We start from the raw sequence: 20,423 nt of genomic DNA, 5'->3' as shown, positions 1-20,423 counted from the left end.
GGAAGGTGGGGTCCTGTCCCCTACACTGACTTCAGAGCAGCAGAGCTATTGTTACCAGTTGTTGGGACAGTTTGCCCCACTGTTCTCTCTGACCCCAGGTGTTACTCACAGGTGTACCCATGACGTTGACACTGGTGACAGCCCTCCTGTAAAACACAAGATTTACAGGTTGACTGACCGGTTCAGGGCCAGCATCAAAGAGGTGGTCTCTAAGATGTTGGTGTTAGGCGTGATCGGGCCCTCCAACAATCCTTGGGCCAGCACAGTGGTCTTGGTCCCTAAGGCTGCTGCACCCAGGCCACTCCAGAACTGTGGTTTTGTGTGGACTACCTTGGACTCAATGCCGTCTCTAGGACTGATTCGCACCCCATCCCCAGAGCTGATGAGCTCATTGATCAGCTGGGAGCTGTCAGGTTCCTCAACACGTTTGATTTAACGTCAGGGTACTGGCAGATTCCCTTAACCGATGGGGCCAAGGAGAGGACAGCATTCTCAACCCCAGAAGGACATTACCAGTTCCAGGTGATGCCCTTTGGATTGAATAATGCCCCTGCCACCTTTCAGAGGTTAATCAACCAGGAGTTGGCTGGACTGGAGGATTTCTGTTCTGCATACCTGGATGACATTATTGCAGTGTTCAATTTCAGGTGGGAAGAACACTTGCTGCACCTCGGGGAAGTGTTGAGGGCTCTGCAGAGGGCAGGCCTCACGATCAAGGCCAGTAAGTGCCAGATCGGGCAGGGTCCTGTGGTGTACTTGGGACACCAGGTAGGAAGCGGCTAGGAGGCACCCCTACAGCTCAAGATTGACACCATCCTGGCTTGGGAGGCCCCCAAGACCCAGACAGAGGTGAGAGGCTTTTTAGGTCTCACCTTAACAGAGCTGACGTCCAGGAAGCAGCCTAAGAAGGTGATTTGGACTGAGTCCTGCCAGAAAGCTTTTGATGCCCTGAAGTCCGCCATGTGCACGGCGCCCGTGCTCAAGGCACCCGACTTCTCCAAGGTATTTGTCATGCAGACCAACGCTTCCGAGCATGGTGTGGGAGTGGTGCTCTCACAACTGAACGAAGAGGTCCTAGACCAGCCTGTAGTCTTCCTTAGCAGGAGATTACTCCCCAGGGAACAGAGGTGGAGTAAATCAACCACAAAGAGATGATGGACGGAGTGCTGAAGCTTTTCAGACACTCACCCCAGTCACAGATCTGGGTTGAATCCATCATCGTTCTTTAGCTCACTTCGCCACCTCAGTCCAGACCCAGCTATATGCAAACCAGTCTTGACCCTGTGCCTCATGGAAACCTTCTAGCCCAAACTGTGTTGGGTTGTATCCATGGCAACTTTCCTCTAGGTTTTCCTTGTGTCTTCTCAGAACTTCCACCTTGGGAGTTTCTGGAATGATGAGGGGTTAGATGACGGTTGGGGTGAATACTAGAGGGTACTGTTCATCGTTGCTCCTATCTTGTTGGCAATAAAGAAGATTTAACATGAACCTTACAATCCTCTTCTTTTCACTGGCGACGATCTGCCTTCAAGACGACCACGCGTGCCTGCCTCCTTCGTTTCAAGCAGTCAGCTGATGACCTGGAGCAGCGATCGAAATCCAAGCTGTTTGAGCCATCGGCGGAACTTGAGGATTAGAAGATCGTAAATTGTGGGAAAAGCACAGCGGTCAATTGTGGAGTGAATTCAAACAAAGGTATGTGTACTTTGTTTTTATCGCTCGCAGCATAGGTTGGCCCGCGCTTCTGCCTCGCGACGATTATTCTCCCTCAAGCGCATAAACTGTCTCTTCACTCGCTGACGTCATCACGTAATGCGGCGCCATCTTGAAACTGGAAGATTTTGATGATTACTCTTCACCCAAGCGCATAAACTGTCCCTTCACGCGCTGATGTCATCACGTAACGCGGTGCCATTTTGAATCGGAAAGTTTTGAATACATTGTAGCTGCAATCTCACTATGGCGATCTATACCTTGGCAAAATACAGCGCGTCAAGCTTTTGCTTCAGCGATGCGCACGCTATATATTAACTAACATTGTGTGTGTCAAGTACTTGAATCGGTGACGTGCACGCTAAACAACATTGAATACATTTTAGCAGAGATCTCATAACAGGGACAATTGTTTTTTTTTTGGCAAAGTAAAGCATTTTTTCAGCCATTGCTTCAGCGACGCGCACGTTAAAAACGTATACACAGTCAATCACTGCGAGTCAAGTCCTCTAATATGCAGCGCGCATGTTTCATGAGATATATGCATGTGTAGTGTGACAATACTTTACTGGTGTGTTGCTGACGTCTTACCTAGCTCATCATTCAATTTATTTGTCAGCTCAGGTGATACTCAGTTTTGTCTGTGCTCTTCATCATGCAACAATCCTTGTCTGCACCTCCTGCATTTTCAACTAACCCCGCTTCTCCTGAGTTGGATTGGGAGAAATGGAAAGAAAGTTTCAAAGCATATCTAGATGCTCTTGAAGGCGAGTCATTCACACACAAGAAGAAATTCGCAATTTTGAGACACTGTCTAGGCTCGGAGGGTCGTACTATCCTTAAGCACACTACCAAAGTAATAGTCTTAATTGTAGAAGGAGAAGGGGACGGAGTTGAAGATGAATATGCAACAGCAATTAAGTCTCATGACAATAGGTTCAAAGCTTGTAAAAATATCACTTTAGAAAGACATAAATTTCGCAAAAGAGCGCAGCTTCCAGGGGAGTCAGCCTCCACCTATATTGACGCATTACGTATCTTGGCAGTTTCCTGCGATTACAAAACATTTGAAGAAGAAATGATTAGGGATCAGCTTGTAGAAAAGACTAACAACAAAAAAGTGCAAAAAAGAGGCTCTTTTAAACAAGCCTGATCTATCTCTACAAAAAGCACTACATCGTATTTGGAGCACATGTCGATTTCTAGTACCGCTCCTCCAGCACAAAGTGTATCAGCCATTAAGGGTAAATCCAACTCTACTTCAAAGGACAAACCACGCCAAGGAAAAACTGAAAGTTATTCAAAACCTAACACTAATTCCAGACCTTCTAATAGACGATGGGAATGTTAGCGTTGTGGTAGCAGTTCTCACCTTGGTAATGCTAGATTTTGTCCTGCCCTTAACAAAACTTGTAGTAAATGTTTTAAAAAAGGACATTTTGCCAATGTTTGCAGATCCAGTAGCAAGTCATCAGTTAACCCTAGCACTTCTTTGACCAAGAAAATCCTCGACATTGAACAACCCTCGGATGTATCATCTTCAAGTGATGAAGATCAAATATGCTTATTGTCAGAATCTCACAATGCAGACATCGTTTCCACGGTTCTTCAAGAATAAAAACGACCATTATGTACTCTGACCGTGAATGGAAGAGACATCAAAGTGTTAGCCGACTCAGGGTCCCCATTTACTCTCATAAGTGAAAAAATATGGGAAGACTTGTTTCAATCCCAAGGTCATGTTCTAAATCATTCACTGGTTCGTCCTATTGCTTATCGTGGTAAAAACATCGATGTCATAGGCAATTTTCCCTCTACTTTTTTTCCTCTATGTGCGGCAGTGTAGGTGTTCCGTGCACTTCAGCCATGGCTATGTGCGCCAGGAACCAGACCGCGCGTGTGGGTGCAACGTTAAATATCACTCCAAACTTTTGCTTAAAAAAGTTAAAAGACTGTGCATTTCCACACATACAGCACCACTTTAAGGGTCTTAAGACAGGTTTGCAATTTGGATACACACGCCATGACGTGAATTGGTTACAGGGGCATGTACACTTCGGGTTTAAAAAATCACGAGACTCCAATGGTGGTACCATCATAAGATTTTACTGCTGTAGGTGTAATGTTACTTGTTGTATTATATATCTGGATGCAGAGACAGAAAGAAGCAGCAAAATACCAGCTGGGCGGCACACTAGGCTAAGCAGAGATTTCTAACTTATGTGTTACTTAAGAAATGCAGAAAGTCCAAAAACACAATGTGAAAGTGTGATGGTGCTCTATCCTGTCCAGGCCGCCCGCTCTGCCAGGTGACACAGAAGCTAAATTATTGGTCACGCCGGCAAATTATTTCTAAGCAGCCCGGGACGGCCGACTGGAGTCCACTGGGTGAGGGAGAGTGCACTGCTGCATCATGCAGTTAGGAGACAGCAGTGAGAGGGCCAGTCGTCACCAGTGGAGAGTCACGCTGCAGAGGGGAAGAAGAAGAAGAACTACAGAACAAACACAGTAAGTATAACCACCAGTCACTGTCAGTCACAGTATACCAGTCACAATCAAATTCGAACCCTTGGAGGTGCGGGCAGTAACTTGCTGGAGGACACTCGTGGGGTTTATGAGAGCACATCTCCAAAATGCATTGGACTCTTTTAGAATCCCTTCTGTATAGTATGTGTTAAAACAATGCATGGTATAAGGGTGAAAGTGTGCCGAAGTGCCTCCAGAAGCTTCTTAGAGTTGGGGTGGTCTCATCTTTTCTAAGGTCTATTATGTACCTGGTCGGAGGGCACTCAGGAGAGCCCTCCCCCTTTTCTCTGAGAATGTAAATTTGATACTTGTATAGCGCACTACTCACCCGCAAGGGTCTCAAGGCGCTTGTACGAATACCGCTGTGGAACCCATCCTGGCTTTCCCTGTGAGGCGTCCACTCCTGGGCACCCCCAAGGTGGAGGCCAGGCATCCTTAGCGTTGTGGGGGCCGTTGTGGAGATTAAGCAAGCTATTGCCCAGAGTTGCAGAGTGGGACTCCATGATTGGAATAGGCACCGAGGCGAGAATTGTCAGGTCCTTGGAATTTTTGAGCCCAAGACCCGCCGAGGCGGGGAATTGAACCCTGGTCCCGGGCTAGACCTCTGCATCAGGGTCTGCCACTCTAATCATTGAGCCACACTTCTCCACTCTGTCACAGTTATCTTTAGGGACTTAGGGGATCCGCCGGGCTAACCCCCAATCTTTAGGGGAACATGTCAGAACAGTGCCAAGGAAAAGGGTGGCAGTAAAAAGATCAATGATCCATCAGTGAAGAACGGGGGTATAATGAAGGCCTCTGTAGTCCCAGCCGTGCAGCCCCCCCCTTTCAGGGGGCCCCCATTCAATTAAAAGCATACGAAGAGTGGTGAGATGTAGGAGTCTCTGGAGCCACTCGTCACGTTCTGCAGGGGGCCCATCGTTTTGTGGTATGCCACTAGCGAGGAAAGTCAGTTTGGTTCAGGACAGTTCTTAGAACTCCCATGTTGTTAAGAGTCAGTCAAAGCATAGGTTGATGTGAACTGTGTCAACTACAGAATAAAGATCAAATAGCTGTAATGACACAACTTACTTTGAGTCAACAGTAGTTAATATTATTCTGTGTGACTCTCAATGCTTTTTCACTGCTGGGCCAGGACACAATCCACTTTGGCATTCTATGAAAATGTTATTTTTTCTTTGAAAGCTGGTATTTCTCTGCAGGTGGATCTTTTAATAAGTATGCCTAATACATGATATTGGAAATTAGCTTCAGTTTTGTGGGTCTGCGTGGTCAGGATCTCTCAGTTCTTTTTTGACCCTCAAATATTAGGAGGGAATTATTAACGAGCAGTTAAATAACTTTGAAAGGCTCCTTGAGAAGATCTAAATGAGCCATAAGACAACAATTTCTACTTCAATTGAGAGACTGCTGAAAGGATTAAGCTGACTGCTAAGGTTGCAGGGCTGGGAAGCGCTGACTAGGCCTGGTGAAACTTTTAAAACTCTTCCTCTGGGTACCAGCGGGGCCAGCGTTATGAGTGGCTGCAGGCACTAAATAAACTCTGGCAGCCGTGTTCAGCCCAGACTCACGTGGTATGACCTATCAGGCAGCAGGCGCCACCAAGCTGACACTGTCCAGCAGCCTCTGTGGCGCACTCACTGGAGTGCCAAATAGAGCAAGGCTGCGGGCTGATTGTGGGCCATTGTGAAAATATTCCTGATAATTGCAGCGCAGTAGGGTGCTGCAATTAACAGGAATGCTTTCACAAGTGCCCACAATCAGCCATCAGTGAGAAATACAGCAAGCCCAAAACCACAACGTGTGCTTTACATGCCGTGCTTTTTAACTTGATGCATGTCTTCTCTTAATGGAGCGCGGCTGAAGGCTGATTGTGGGCACTTGTCAAAGTATTCCTGTTAATTGCAGCACCCTACTGTGCTCCAATTAACACATATTTTCACAAAGGCCCACAATCAGCCCACAGCTGTGGCCCATTAGGAAAGAAATGTAGCAAGTGCAAGAGCCACTTGCTATTGACCGCGTCTCCACAACCTGAACATTACTGGTTTTCACGCCGCTCTCATTTTAAAAGCGAAATGAATATAGACTCAGTTATTACTATATTGGCTTGACTTGCCCAGCCGGGCAGAGGTCTAATATTTACTTTTAAACAATTTTAAAAACAATTAGTACAAACAGTACATAAAGTGGGACAAAAGCCTGTGTCCTACTTAGCCATGAGGTACAAGAGAGAGCGGTGAACAACATGAGGTTCAGGCAATGCTAATTGGTTTGTTACACATGAGTATTCACAGAATTGTGAGGAACAAATCGCAAAAAACACCTTTACAAAGAAATAAATAGCAGTTTTTCGTATAAGGTGCATCAAGGTGTCGACGGCGTTTCGAACCGTGGAGAGAATGAGCGGTTCATCATCAGGACTTAAGGTACATGCCTGTTAGGTAGAGCCTATTAGCCTGAAGGGAAAGTGTGGTAGGAAAATACAGCAAGGAGTACCTGGTCCATTACCTTTGGGCTCCCTTGTTGTTTAAAATATATATATCTATATATATATATATATATATATATATATATATATATATATATATATATATATATATATATATATATATATATATATATTACCTACTGGCGGTCGCCAGTAGGTAGTTATAGTTAGGACCCCTTTTCCATAGGAAATCCGCAACATTCTATTTTGAATAACTTTGGCGCCGGTCGATGAATCCTCGCGAATTTCTCAAAATAGGTGGGGCGCTACGCTCCGCTCCTACCCTGAAAGTCTCGGGGGGATTCGTCAAGCGGGGGCTGAGATAAAAGGGGGGTCCCAAAACGCGTTTTTCCCATGCATTTTTCCATAGGACCTTTAGACAGAGCTACAGCCCGAACGGCTGAACAGAATTACTAGAAATTTGGCAGAGAGGTAGTCCCTATGTCAAGGAAGTGCCTTTTGTAGGTTTGGTGTAAATCTGTTCAGTAGATTCTGAGAAAATAGCCTTTAAATCAATATATATATCTGAGCCCGCTTACGGTACGCTTACCGTACGCTTACCGTACGCGTATGGTGGCGTGCGCGAGCGCGATTCTGATTGGCTCTTAGATCTTAGTAAACATTCGAATCGGCCGAAACCAGGAAGCGGCGTCCGCCATTTTGTCTCTCGCACTGAGTGTTATTTATCAAACATGATGCCCAAAAACATGTTACGGGGCTGTTTTGACAACTCAATCCCACATAGTCATGTTGAGGGAGTCCCCAAACATCCCCCAAGAGCAAAAACGGTTTTATTTTTATTTCGGCAATTTCGCCGAGTACGCTTACCGTACGCTTACCGTAAGCGTACGGTAAAAAATAGAAATAAAAAAAACACTATCCACACTTACCCCACCCCCTGTGCTGTTGGTGGCCGTAGGCCACCAAATGTACAGGGCTTATTACATCAGTAAAAAAACTATATTTTGGCAACATGAAATTATAAAATCGAAATAAAAAAAACACTATCCACATTGACCCCACCCCCTGTGCTTTTGGTGGCCGAAGGCCACCAAATGTACAGGGCTTATTAAAGTTGATAAAAACCGTGCACGGAACGCACTACGTTAAGTGGGCGCGCACGCCTCGAATGGCGTAAAGTAACTTAGCATTTAAAAAACCGTACAAATTCACTGAAAAAAACATAGGTTTCACACACGTTATAGTTAGGAATTAGCATTTAAAAAACCTTGCAAATTCACTGAAAAAACCACAGGTTTCACACATGTTATAGTTAGCGGAAATTTTACTGATAAAAAACCAATGAAATTGCCCCGTTATAGTTAGTGCTGGCAACTATAACTCACGCGACCGCAATCTTCTGCTGATGACATATGTGTCTTTATAAAAAAAAATATTTGTAATATATGTATAGCTAAAAATGTATGGAAGAAGACATGGGCAAATAAGTGTCTAAATACAGTATTAGCATCAGCAGAGGATTGCGGTCGCGTGAGTTATAGTTGCCAGCACTAACTATAACGGGGCAATTTCATTGGTTTTTTATCAGTAAAATTTCCGCTAACTATAACATGTGTGAAACCTATGGTTTTTTCAGTGAATATATATATATATATATATTTATATACACTCATTTTAAAAGCGGCGGCGCGAATGCTCTCCCGGTATGTGCGCGCTTCACTAAGGACAGTGCGCGCTCAGGGTCACTGAGGCGCGCACGTTGCAGGGAACACTGGTCATAGGTGATTTTCATGCAAAGTTGTGTTTTAAAGGCAATAATGCTCATGGTACTGTCTATGTTGCCAAAGACGATACATGTCTTTTGGGATGGCACGATGAAGCTAACCTTGGAATTATTTTAGATCCTAATGATCCACATCAAGTCATATTAAAAAAAGATTTGGTTTTGGTGCAAACCCTAAAGAAGGAACGTGGGAATCCACCCATCCTGAGATCTTTAATGACAAACTAGGTTTATTTAAAGGTTTTAAGCACAAAATTTTAAATTACTTGATGGTACCCAACCTGTAGTGCATAAGGTCCGCAGAGTACCATTGGCTTTACGTGATGGACTTAAAAGAGAACTAGAAAAACTTTGTGCCAGTGAGGTCATAGAACCCGTAGAGTCATCTGATTTGGGTTTCTCCAATTGTTTTAGCTCGGAAAGCCAATGGATCCCCGCGCGTGTGTTTTGACCTTCGCGATTTATATTGCCACATTTGGATTGATCAACACCCATTGCCAAACATCACTGAGATGAAAACCACCCTTAAGAATGGTAAAGGGTTTAGTTTACTCCACATGACATTGGCTTACCATCAAGTCGATTTACACCCAGATTCCCGACATTACACTGTATTCATCACCCCAGAAGGATTGTTCCAATATAAACGCATGCCGTTTGGTCTTGCCTCTGCTTCTGCTGTTTTTCAGAGGATTGTGGAAAGCATGGTCAAGAACATCCCTGGGGTGATGGCATTTCAAGATGATGTTCTAGTTTATGGTTCGGATCAAATTCAACATGACGTACAGTGGTCTCTATCGTGAAAGAAAAAGGTGTTACCTTGAGTCTTGAAAAGTGTAAGATAAATGTAACCTCCGTGGATTATTTGGGGTACAAAATATCTGAAAAGGGTGTTGAACCTAAAGCCAGTTTAGTTAAAACCATAGAAAAGTTTTGTGTTCCTAATAACAAAGAACAGTTGAGATCTTTCATGAGACTCATCGAGTTCTATGCCAGATTCGTACCCAATTGTTCTTCCAAAACATATCACATGAGAAACCTTCTTAAGAAAAATGTCATTTTTAACTGGTGTAATGCACCAAGGAATTCCAACTAATCAAGAATGAAATTATACATGCCATTCTCCTTAAGCTTTTGGACACTAACGACCACACTACAATCATGACGGACGCGAGTCAGAAAGGTCTTGGTGCTGTACTAATGCAACATAGAAATGGTAGAGATGAGGTGGTAGCGTTTGCGTCCAGGGGTCTCAAGGGTGCCGAAGCCACATATTCTGTAATAGAAAGGGAAGCTTTAGCTTGTTGGTGGGGCATTGTTCAATTTAGACACTACCTGTGGGGCTCAAAATTCACTGTAAGAGTAGATCATAAACCCTTTGTGCAACTTTTCTCTACAAAAGGGGGAGATAAGGCTACGCCCATAATTGCGAAATGGCAGTATAGATTGTTGGAACATAATTTTGTTATTGAGTATGTTCCTGGCATATGGAACGTTTTGGCAGATTTTTTATCTAGGTTGCCAAGCGTCAATGACACAGATGATTGTGAGGACATAAAATGTGATGATGTGTTTTGTTATGCTATATCTAAATCTTGTGGAGCTATCTTAGAAAGTGAGTGGAGAGATGCTTATGCCACAGATTTGGATATCGAGAAATTTATGAATATAATTCACACAGGGTGGACTAGGGAGTATTCCCTTGATGAATCCATCGTAAAATGTAAGCATGTTTTTGACAAGCTTTCAATAATCAACTATCTTTTGTATCGTTCCGCTTCACTTGTGGTTCCTGCAAGCATGAGGAATAAAGTACTTACCCTAGGTCATGAGGGACATATAGGCATGCGTGCAATGAAGAGAAGAGTAAGGGAACAATTCTGGTGGCCAGGTCTTGACAAACAAGTAGAACATTTTGTTAGATATTGTTTCCACTGTGCTGTTAGCGGCAAGTCTCAAGTAACAGTTCCCAGCCCAGTTCAAGCTGTTAGCGTTCCTTCCAAACCATGGTCTAAATTGGTCATCGACATCATTGACCCCCTGACATTATCCGACAGTGGTATTTCTGAATATGGTATTGTCCTCAAAGATTACTACAGCCGCTGGCCGGAGTTGAAATTTGTTAAAGTTCCAACAACTTCTTGTATCATAGAATTTCTTTCGTTTCTTTTCGCCAGGGCAGGCATCCCTGATGAAATTGTATCAGACAACGGCTGCCAATTTACTTCTTCAGAGTTTGAGAAATGTTTAATTTTTATGGACATCAAACACACTAAAACCTGCCTTTATCACTCTAGGAGCAATGGTCTCGTTGAGAGGTTTAATAGGGTGATCAAGGACAATGTACAACTATCCAAGGCTAGTAATTTAAATTGGAAAAATGAACTTAACAATCTGTTATGGGCTGTACGCACCACTCCCAACTCTGACACAGAAAGTTTCCCCATTTGTTTTACTTAGGGGCCGCCTTCCATCTTCAAAGCTGTTAAGGGGAAGGATGAGTGCGTTTAATTTACCAACAGCCAAAACACAGGATGTAAACAAGAAAAGAGCTGAAGCTCAAATGAAGTACATTCAACCTTGTACAAAAGAGCTTAAGGTAAAGATAGGAGATTTTGTCAGAGTCAAATGTTCACGAATTTTGCCCAAAGGTTCATCCAAATTCTCTGATCCTAAGCTCGTGGTAAGGGCTAACAACAGTGCTGTACAATTGGAAAACGGAAGATGGTGGAATAAATGTATGATTTCTGTTTCTAAACCTCCCCATACAACCTGTTCTAACCAAAGTAGCACATGTCGTGGTCCTTACATCTGTGAACCTTCCACAAGATATACAAGGCCTCCCAGTAAGTTTCATGACTATGTTATGTATTAGTGTTTTTAGTGGTTTATTACATTCATTTACTTGAAATTTACATGTTCCATGAGGTTATTTTGTTATGAACTTTTATAATTATTTTGTCTTCCAGTATTTTCATTTGTATAGGGGAAGAAGATGTGTTGGGTTGTATCCATGGCAACTTTCCTCTAGGTTTTCCTCGTGTCTTCTCAGAACTTACACCTTGGGAGGTTGTGGAATGATGAGGAGTTAGATGACGGTTGGGGTGAATACTGGAGGGTACTGTTCATCGTTGCTCCTGTCTTGTTGGCAATAAAGAAGATTTACACGTACCTTATAATCCTCTTCTTTTCAAACTGCCAAGCCAGGTCTTCCCTGAACCGGAAGCAAGTATCCTGGGAACGGTTTTGGAGTAACACCAATGATCTGTGACTGGGGGTAAGAGTTTGAAAAGTTTCAGCACACCGTCCATCATCCCCTTGTGTTTGCTTTGTTCGCCTTAAGTTGACAGGGTATGCCCAGACGTGGGTCCCTTGCTCACTTTGCCACTGGATTCAAGCTAGACTGGCTGATGAGGGCGAAACCGATCCCAGGATGCTTGTTTCCGGTCCGGGGAAGACATGGCTTGGCAGTTCGGTCTGGACTGTTCCATGAGGCACAGGGTCAAGACTGATCTGCATATAGCTGTGTCTGAACTGGGGTGGCAAAGTGAGCTAAAGAATGATGATGGATTCAACCCAGATCTGTGACTGGGGGTGAGTGTTTAAAAAAGTCAGCACTCCGTCATCACCTTGTGTTTGCTTTGTTCGCCCTAAGTTGGCAGGGTATGCGTTTGCTTTGTTCGCCCTAAGTTGGCAGGGTATGCGCAGACGTGGGTCCCTTGCTCACTTTGCCACTGGATTCAAGCTAGCCTGGCTGATGAGGGCTGTTAGCCTGAAACCGGTCCCAGGATGCTTGTTTCCGGTCCAGAGAAAACATGGCTTAGCAGTTCGGTCTAGACTGTTCCCATGAGGCACAGGGTAAAGACTGATTTGCATGTAGCTGTGTCTGAACTGGGGTGGCAAAGTGAGCTAAAGAATGATGATGGATTCAACCCAGATCTGTTTCTGGTGGTGAGTGTTTGAAAAGTTTCAGCACTCCGTTCATCATCTCCTTGTGTTTGCTTTGTTCGCCCCAACAGAGGTGGAGTGCCATAGAAAGGGAAGCTTTTGCTGTGGTCTGGTCACTGAAGAAGCTAAGACACTACCTGTTTAGACCTCACTTCCGGGTTCAGACACACCACAGGCCCCTCAGATGGTTGATGCAAACGAGGGGTGAGAATCCAAAACTGTTGAGGTGGTCCATCTCCCTACAGGGAGAAGATCATGAGTTCAATTTTAGCAAAATTGACCCAGGCCCATTATCATGGTTAAATGCGAATAGTTGAGGAAGCTGATGTTGCAAGTCGACAGGGGATAAAGAAAAGATGACCAGATCATCCAAACAAGCATAATTCCTGGAGAGGCTCCCTGTGTAACCAGACCCAGCAAAACAATTCTTGAAATGGAAGATGAAACCGAAAGTGAAAGTAAGATGACTATCTCTCAACTCATAACTTGATCTGTGGAATGCGGCTGAATGCTTTGGGCAAGAGCATGCAGGATGGAGCAGCGCGTGAAATCTGGAGAAGGTGATATCCAATGAGGGAGATGTTGTCTGACACAAACCAGAACAAAATAGTACGGCTATTCTGTCCTCGAGAAATACAGCTATAAAATAAGCCTAGCCAACTGTGTAACAACAGCTCCTCTGTGGCAGGCAACACCTGGGGAACTGCAAATATGACAAGTCTGTCAGTGGCCCCTTCCCCCTGGGTCCAGTCCCTGGAATCCCCCCCCCGACATCACTAAAACACTAATACAAACTATTGCTTTCGGCTTCTGACGCAAGGCTAGCCACAGCATCCAATAAAGATGTAAGACACCTTGCAGAGCATCCCCTTGGGAAAGAGTGACTATATGTTTTACGGCCGCCACTCAGAGAAGGATTGAAGACGGTCCGCTAGCCTTTTACCGTGCCTGTGCTACAGCATAATCCCTGGCAATAAACTATAGCTGCAACAATAAATACATTCAAGCTTCGTCTTTATCACGTGACCATAGACCAGGGGCGCAGCTCGCACCGGTGAAGCAGGTGCAGTTGCACCGGTGCCATGAACCACCAGGCACCATTGCACCCTGTAATTGCTGCATTTTCTTTTCCAGACACCAGTCAATGGAGCCATTTTGCTTGACTCGTGGCCTCCTTTTAAGTTAAAGCCAAAAACGTCTTGTTACATTTTTTAACGATAACACATTCTTAACGTATACCGTTCATCATAATTTGATTTTCAACATCATTTTACAGCATCATCAAATGAACCTTGCAAAAAGTTGCAAAAAAACACATCAAAGGACTAGAGCAGGTCGTCCATTAGGCATGTTAACAAAGGAATATCAGATACCCTACTTGCCTCCTATTCAAAAAGTCTCCCCCATAAATAAAAATAAAGACATTTTTAAGAAACAGTGACTATTTAAGTATTTGTCCATCTAAAACTGCACTTTTTCAGAGAGACTTGCACGACTCCCCAGCAGTCACGGACCTGCTCGCGAGAATGCCGCAACTGCAAAGGGGCGGACGGGCTCACTTGTGGGAAAGTCGCAGCGCTGCGTGTTTGGCTTTCCGTTTCCTGTTTGACTTGCGTCTTTACATAATGCGGTTACTTCACAGCGGATCTCACTTTGCCGCTTGGGCGCAGTTAATATTTTTTTAGCAGTTGAAAAAAAATGACTTCCCATAATTGGGCCTTTGTCATTTCCCCACAGCGAAAAGAGAACCGACAAATTCAGGCTTCGAAGTAATAGATGTTTTCCGGTTTTTACTCTGTGCTCTATCGAGTTTGATGTCAAATACTCTCTTAACCAGTTTGAGATAGTCGAATTTAGGCATGACGTTAAATTAAAATATGGATGTGAACGGCCTGCTTATAAAGCCAGAAATCTCGGTCAAGAAAAAAATAACATTCTATGGGTTTTTTTCTCCACATCAGTCGAAAGTCACTGAGCGTCACTGCATTCACATCTGTGCGAGCCCTTCCCTCATTCTCTTGTGGTCCGAGCTAGTGCACTGCATAGTTTTTTTTAAATTTTTGTTTTTTTTTAAAGCTTATTTCAATAAGTGTGGTTAACAGATCTGTGCATTTTATTTGTATTTGGGCAAGATTACCAAAATAGGTCGGGTAATGGGTAATTGTGCATCAGGTTCTGTACAAAGTGACCAGTGTACAGATGGCATCTGCACCAACCAACTGGCACAAAGGCCCACTCCTTATACACATCACACACTCCCTTTCCTCCAAATTAGACTTGACTTTTACTTTTCGTTCTGTTATTGGTGCTGATAAGAAATGAAGTGCATTGATAGGCGAGGCCTCGTTTTCTGTTTCATAAAATAAGGTTCACGAGTACTGGTTCCTGAGTATGTGTTGGTCATTGGTTATATCTTGCACAGACCAAGGGGCACGAGGCGCTGTACCTAGTACTTCAATCATTTAAAGGTGTTCATATTTACAATGTATATATGCACGAGTGAAGAAAGCCTGTGAGCAAGCATGCACATCGGAGGGTGGGGCAAGTATGTTCCGGTCTGGTCACCCCTCCAACATAACAAATATAAAGTGAGCAGCAGATGGAATCTGTAAATACAACATTGAGAAGCTATCCAGTGGAAGTAAACGGCAACAATTGACCGGACAGGCGTCTGTCCAGTAGAGCATCTATCAGAACACGACAATGTGATTGGTGGAAGTAAACGTATTTTCTTACGTCCAGTCCTGGAGAGCGGTCAAATAGTGAAATTTCAGGGACTGCACGTCAAGGGACGCGCCTTAGAAGAAGTACTGAGCTGCGGCCGCCCGAAATGCACCAGAGCCCGCATCATGGAGATAATCACCAAATAAACATGACAAATAAATCACAAAATAAACATGACATAATAGATCACAAAATAAACATGACAAAATAAGACCAGGGTGAATGTTTGATTTGCTACGCATTCCGTCCATCATGTGTGTGTTTTTTGCTTCTCTCGCCCAGAGTTGGCAGGGTATGCCCAGATGTGTGTCCCGGGCTCACTCTGCCACTGGATTCAAGCTAGCCTGGCTGATGAGGGGTAATACCCCGAAACCGGTCCCAGAATGCTTGTTTCTGGGGTATTAAGTGCTAATATAAATGCAATTACAATACAATCGGCACATTGATGGATACAGCTCAAAGTGCATTGAAATGTCTCTGGAAAAACTAGTTTTCAATCTAATAAATTAAACACAGCCTTTGGATTAGAAGACTCAAATCCCGATTAACTAACGTTTACTCAGTGCAATGCTTTCTCAAAATCAGCAGCGCACCATTGCAGAAATCAGAAAAATGCGAAATGCCAAATTTAGCAAGAGTCATGCACCAGTGGAGTCATTGGCCATGTTCACGCCAAGAAAATGATGTTTCGGCCTGGTGCTTCTGTGAAGGAGACCACTCGGTGTCTTGTGTGAGATTTGTACTTGTGGTACATTCTCCTGGAAAAAAAATATGATACATGCACAACCATTGGAGGGAAACTATGTGCATTTTCTAATTTTAAGGTGATTCTACATTTTACACATAGGAATCTCACGTAATATTCAACTTGCCCCTGTTTGCAGTTACAATTTATTGGAGAGGCAGGTCACACTATTTTAATTGATCTGGCTTTGAAATAAACCTATGGATGTTTGTTCTGTTTCTGCCACCTTACATTCCTTTTTCTTGGATTATAAAAACATGGTGCTGTGTGGCACAAAACGATTGTGGCACTGCACTTGCATCTACTGTTGGCACAAAATAGTTCTTGTGTATGAACATTGAACAGCGCTGTTTTTTGCGCTGTGCACACACCTGTGCACATGTATGGTAAGTCATGGCCAAATTCCAATATGGATTAATTCAAGTTCCAGATGGCTTCATAGTGTAACCACCCTTCATTCCTACCTCTTAGAGACACTCGGGCCAGATTCACAAAGCTTTGCGCCGGTGCAAAGCAACGTACAGAGTTGCAAAGTGACACCACCCCTCATAATAGTATTTGCTATTAAGCGTGGGGTCCTCTTTCAGTGCAGAATGCATTTTGCACTGCTTTGTGAAACTCTAGGTTAAGGGGGCTTTTCTGGGGCATTACTGAAGGGAATCAGTGCAAATACACATGGCTTATCTACTAAGAAATTCAGACCAGGCTATGCATAAAAAACTAACATCTTGTAGCAGGCGGTTGCAAGGAAAATGTTTTTTTGTTGTTTTTTTTTAAAACGGGGTGCTGCATGTGTGTTGCAGTCTAAGGCAGTAACAGGGGAACCCTACTCACGACGGAACCAGGGTAATATTTATATATAAGAAAACAATGGTTCCTGTGGATAAATAGAACTAATATTTGAAATACTTGTGCACATTCGCAATAAAAGGACCATCTAATGTCAGAGGGCAAGAAAAACTTTCTACACAGTTTGCTCGGTATAACATATTTTATGAAAAATAAATAAATAAATAAACAATAGGTACACTTCTTTCAGTCAAGAGTAGTACTGTTTGTGCATTGTGTCCCCAAGTGAAGAAATGGAACCAATAAGGGAATATACAAAGTGAATTATTATGTACACGGTTTCCATCAGTTGTGAAAAACGACCATTCTTATACAGTATTTTTTACAGCTTCAGTACACAATGATACAGGCTGGGTAATGGTCTGTTCTTTTTTACTTGTCGATGGCGTTTCTACCGTTCTATCAATGGGGGTCTCCTCAGGACTAACGATGTAGGGACATCTGGATGAAGAGAGTGCTGCCTCTGTGACAGTGAAGTGAAAGGTGAAGGTAAAAACTCACATGAGGACCCGCCGGGTTCTCAAAGTGAGGTCAGGACGGCACTTCAGGATGTTAGATGGCCGGTAAGCTCTTCTTTAAGTTCGCTACAGCCGTAGCGTTCTGTTTGACAGCGTGGTGCTGATTACAGTGACGGTGCACTGTAGGGTATTGTTGTTCTTGTCTGGATAAATCAATTTCTTAGGCAGCAGCGTGTGTCAGCTGCAGTGAGGCCTCCCAAGTAGGCTCCGGGTGCAATGACCCACACATATCCAATCTGTGGGATTCTTTGCATTTGCTTATGCATCGGAATTTATATGGTACAAAACCTGTAATAGATAAAACACACCTAACTCTGCACAATGGTGAGAGGTAGTGTTTCATGCAAGACAGCCTTTTTGTGTGCCAGAGCAGGGAATAACAGCAGCAACAAGTCATTCTTAGTGGATAGAGCTCCGCACTACTTCCCCACTTGCATAAATTTGATTATGGATGGATTTTCACCCCCCTGAAAAATCTCTAAATCTGTCCCTTACTATACCCCTCAGATAGCATTCCTTTGGGAGTATTCTTAGATACAAATCCTTGAATGCTGCGATTTTCTCACTTTCCTCTCACCCCTCTACTCTACTAGGGAACCCTCTGCTAGCATGCTCATGTGTGCTGCTCGCATCACCATTGTTCTCACCCGTTGTCCTATCTACGAAGGTGGTGATACTATCTCTTTCAATCATAAGGCTGCTCTGGACATACTGTCTTGGCCGCTGTTAGACCTGGCCCTTTTTGCAGGTTTATATCCAAACTTTTTGCCTTTTGCCTCCTATTTTTCTGACCCGTTTTTTGTTGGCTATAGGACTCTGGCACTTTACCACTGCTGATCAGTGCTCTTTGTGTAAATTGGGATTATGATTGGATATCCATGTTTGGCATTTTTGATTTACTGGTAAGTCCCTAGTAAAATGCACAGAGTGTGCCAGGACCTGTAAATCAAATGCTACTCGTGGGCTTGCAGCACTGGTTGTGCCACCTACACGAGTACCCCTGTAAATGTGTCTCAGACCTGCAACTGCAGTGTCAAGACGCACATTTTTAAACTGCCATGTTGACCCACTTTCTGGGTCCTGCCGTTCCCTTTTCTTTTCTTTTCTTTTCTTACATGTAAGACACCCCTCAGGTAGGCCTAAGGTACCCCCACGGGAAGGGTGAAGTGTATTTTAAAGATGGAACATGTACTGGTGTGTGTTACATGAAATGGTAGTGGAATACTGTGCATTTAATTTTTCACTGTTGAAAGGGTGTCTGTCCTATAGGTTAACATGGGAACTGCCTTGTAACATCTTACAAGTGTACATTTCCAGCTCTCTGAACTCAGAATTTAATAACACAACATTTAGTAAAGATGGTTTTTAAATTGTGTGTTTTAAAAGGGCACTTTCAGAAAGTGGACAGTTTCTTTCTTTACCATTTTGTGTGCCTCTGCCTGTTTGCTTATTCACTGTCTGGTTTTGGGGTGACAGGTGCTGGGTATGTACATTCACTCTAGATAGTCCCAATGGGTGTTGAGGTGTGTCCTGTCTTTCCTTGGTGACTCTTAGCCGGGCTGAATATACCTTGTCTACATTTATAGTGGTGGGAGGAGTTTCATTAGCACCTTAATAGACTGTTTCTCCTTTGCTCAATGAAGTCTCCACCTCCTGCGGTCAAGCTGGACAAGGGAGGGCAGAACTGCTTTCGATTGAGCTCAGAGACCCTTGCCACAAAGGCAGCAAAGAGAAAATGGGGAATAAGTAATAGAACTAAAACCCCACAACTTTAGGTCACTTCTGGGATCAAAAGGACCCTGCCAAGATGAAGAGCTGAAGACCTGTGTGAGGGGGCCTGCAGTTGCTCCTTCCATCTGTGGGCAGATAAAAAGGACTGACTCTTTTTGCCCTGCGGTGGTGTCCTGCTTGAGAAGATTTCCAAGGGCTTGAGTGTGCTTGCCTCCTGTTGCAAGTCTTAGGGAAACCAAAGACTTCAAAAGATCTGTGCTGTATCAAAAAGGAGCCAGCCTGGAAGGAGAGCTGCGACAGCTGTGTGATGAGCGCTGCCCCTGAAGTGTGTGGGGTGAGTTGGACTGCAGTGACTGCTCCTCTCTGGAGCCGGAGAAGGACTGGACTGTTCTTCACCTTTTTGACCAAGAAGGCACATGGTGAACGCTTTATTTTCTTTCATCGTTCATGAGGAACGCTATGCATTTGGTATAAGCAGCGTGGAGTGAAGCGCTGCTGCTCACCCTGAGTCCGGCCACGGCGTGCTCTCCAATGGAGCATGAGCTACTTGTTCCTTGTTTGTCAACCCACACTCCCCTTTTCACCAAATGAGAGCCTCGTGGATGAACAAAACAGCGCTTCACGCTGCACCCATAGACAAGGCTTCGCGAGCCTGCTGAGCGCTCTGGGGAAGGAGCGCCGCAAGGGACCGAGCAGCATTTTCGGCTGATACAGCCAAGTGTTGTGCCAGTTTCCGTCTTTGTTATTGTGGTCCGGTGTTGCCGTGGTGACGCTTTGCCCGCACCCAAAGCAACACTTGGAGAAACTTGGGAACTTGGGCCCGCCAGCGCTGAAGGAGGACTGGAGGCGGGTGTTCCCTCCCAATTTGCTGTCATGGTACAGGGGGTGCAGTGGATACCTGCGGGGTTCCCTGGGAGTGCTGGGACCCACACAGCGACTCCTGGCAGTGGGAGGCACCAAGCGGAGAGACCCGGGGAGGCTCCACCCCCTTCAGGGCCTACCAGCCTCTCCTCTATGCTGAGGAGACCCCCTCCCATTCTTCGCTTCAGTCTAAGGAGAGCTCAGCGATGCCAGGCCTGCCCGGTACGTCACTGTAGTAGTAGCCATGCTGTGTGTGGAGGGAGCGGGCAGGAGGTCGCCCTGCTCGACTCCACAGTATATGTTCCCCCGCATTGGCACATACCTTTGGGGGCATTTTGGTTAGCTACAGGCCCCTGTTCTCAACACTGGTACTCGGGGGGGGGGCGATGTTGGGGGGGGGGGTAGCTTCTGCTGAGGTTCCCGGTGTGTGCCAGAATTACCATGTTCCTTATAGTAGGCGCACTGGTGTTCCTGCAGCCTACACTCTATATGTGCCTCATTTGCATGGAGAATTTACTGCAATGAGCCTAATAGAGGTACTTCGGAAACTGTTATCTGTGTAATGGTAATAGT

Source organism: Triturus cristatus, chromosome 2_1 (assembly GCF_964204655.1).
Source record: "Triturus cristatus chromosome 2_1, aTriCri1.1, whole genome shotgun sequence".
Classification (NCBI taxonomy): domain Eukaryota; kingdom Metazoa; phylum Chordata; class Amphibia; order Caudata; family Salamandridae; genus Triturus; species Triturus cristatus.
Note: the sequence above shows the minus strand (reverse complement) of the source record.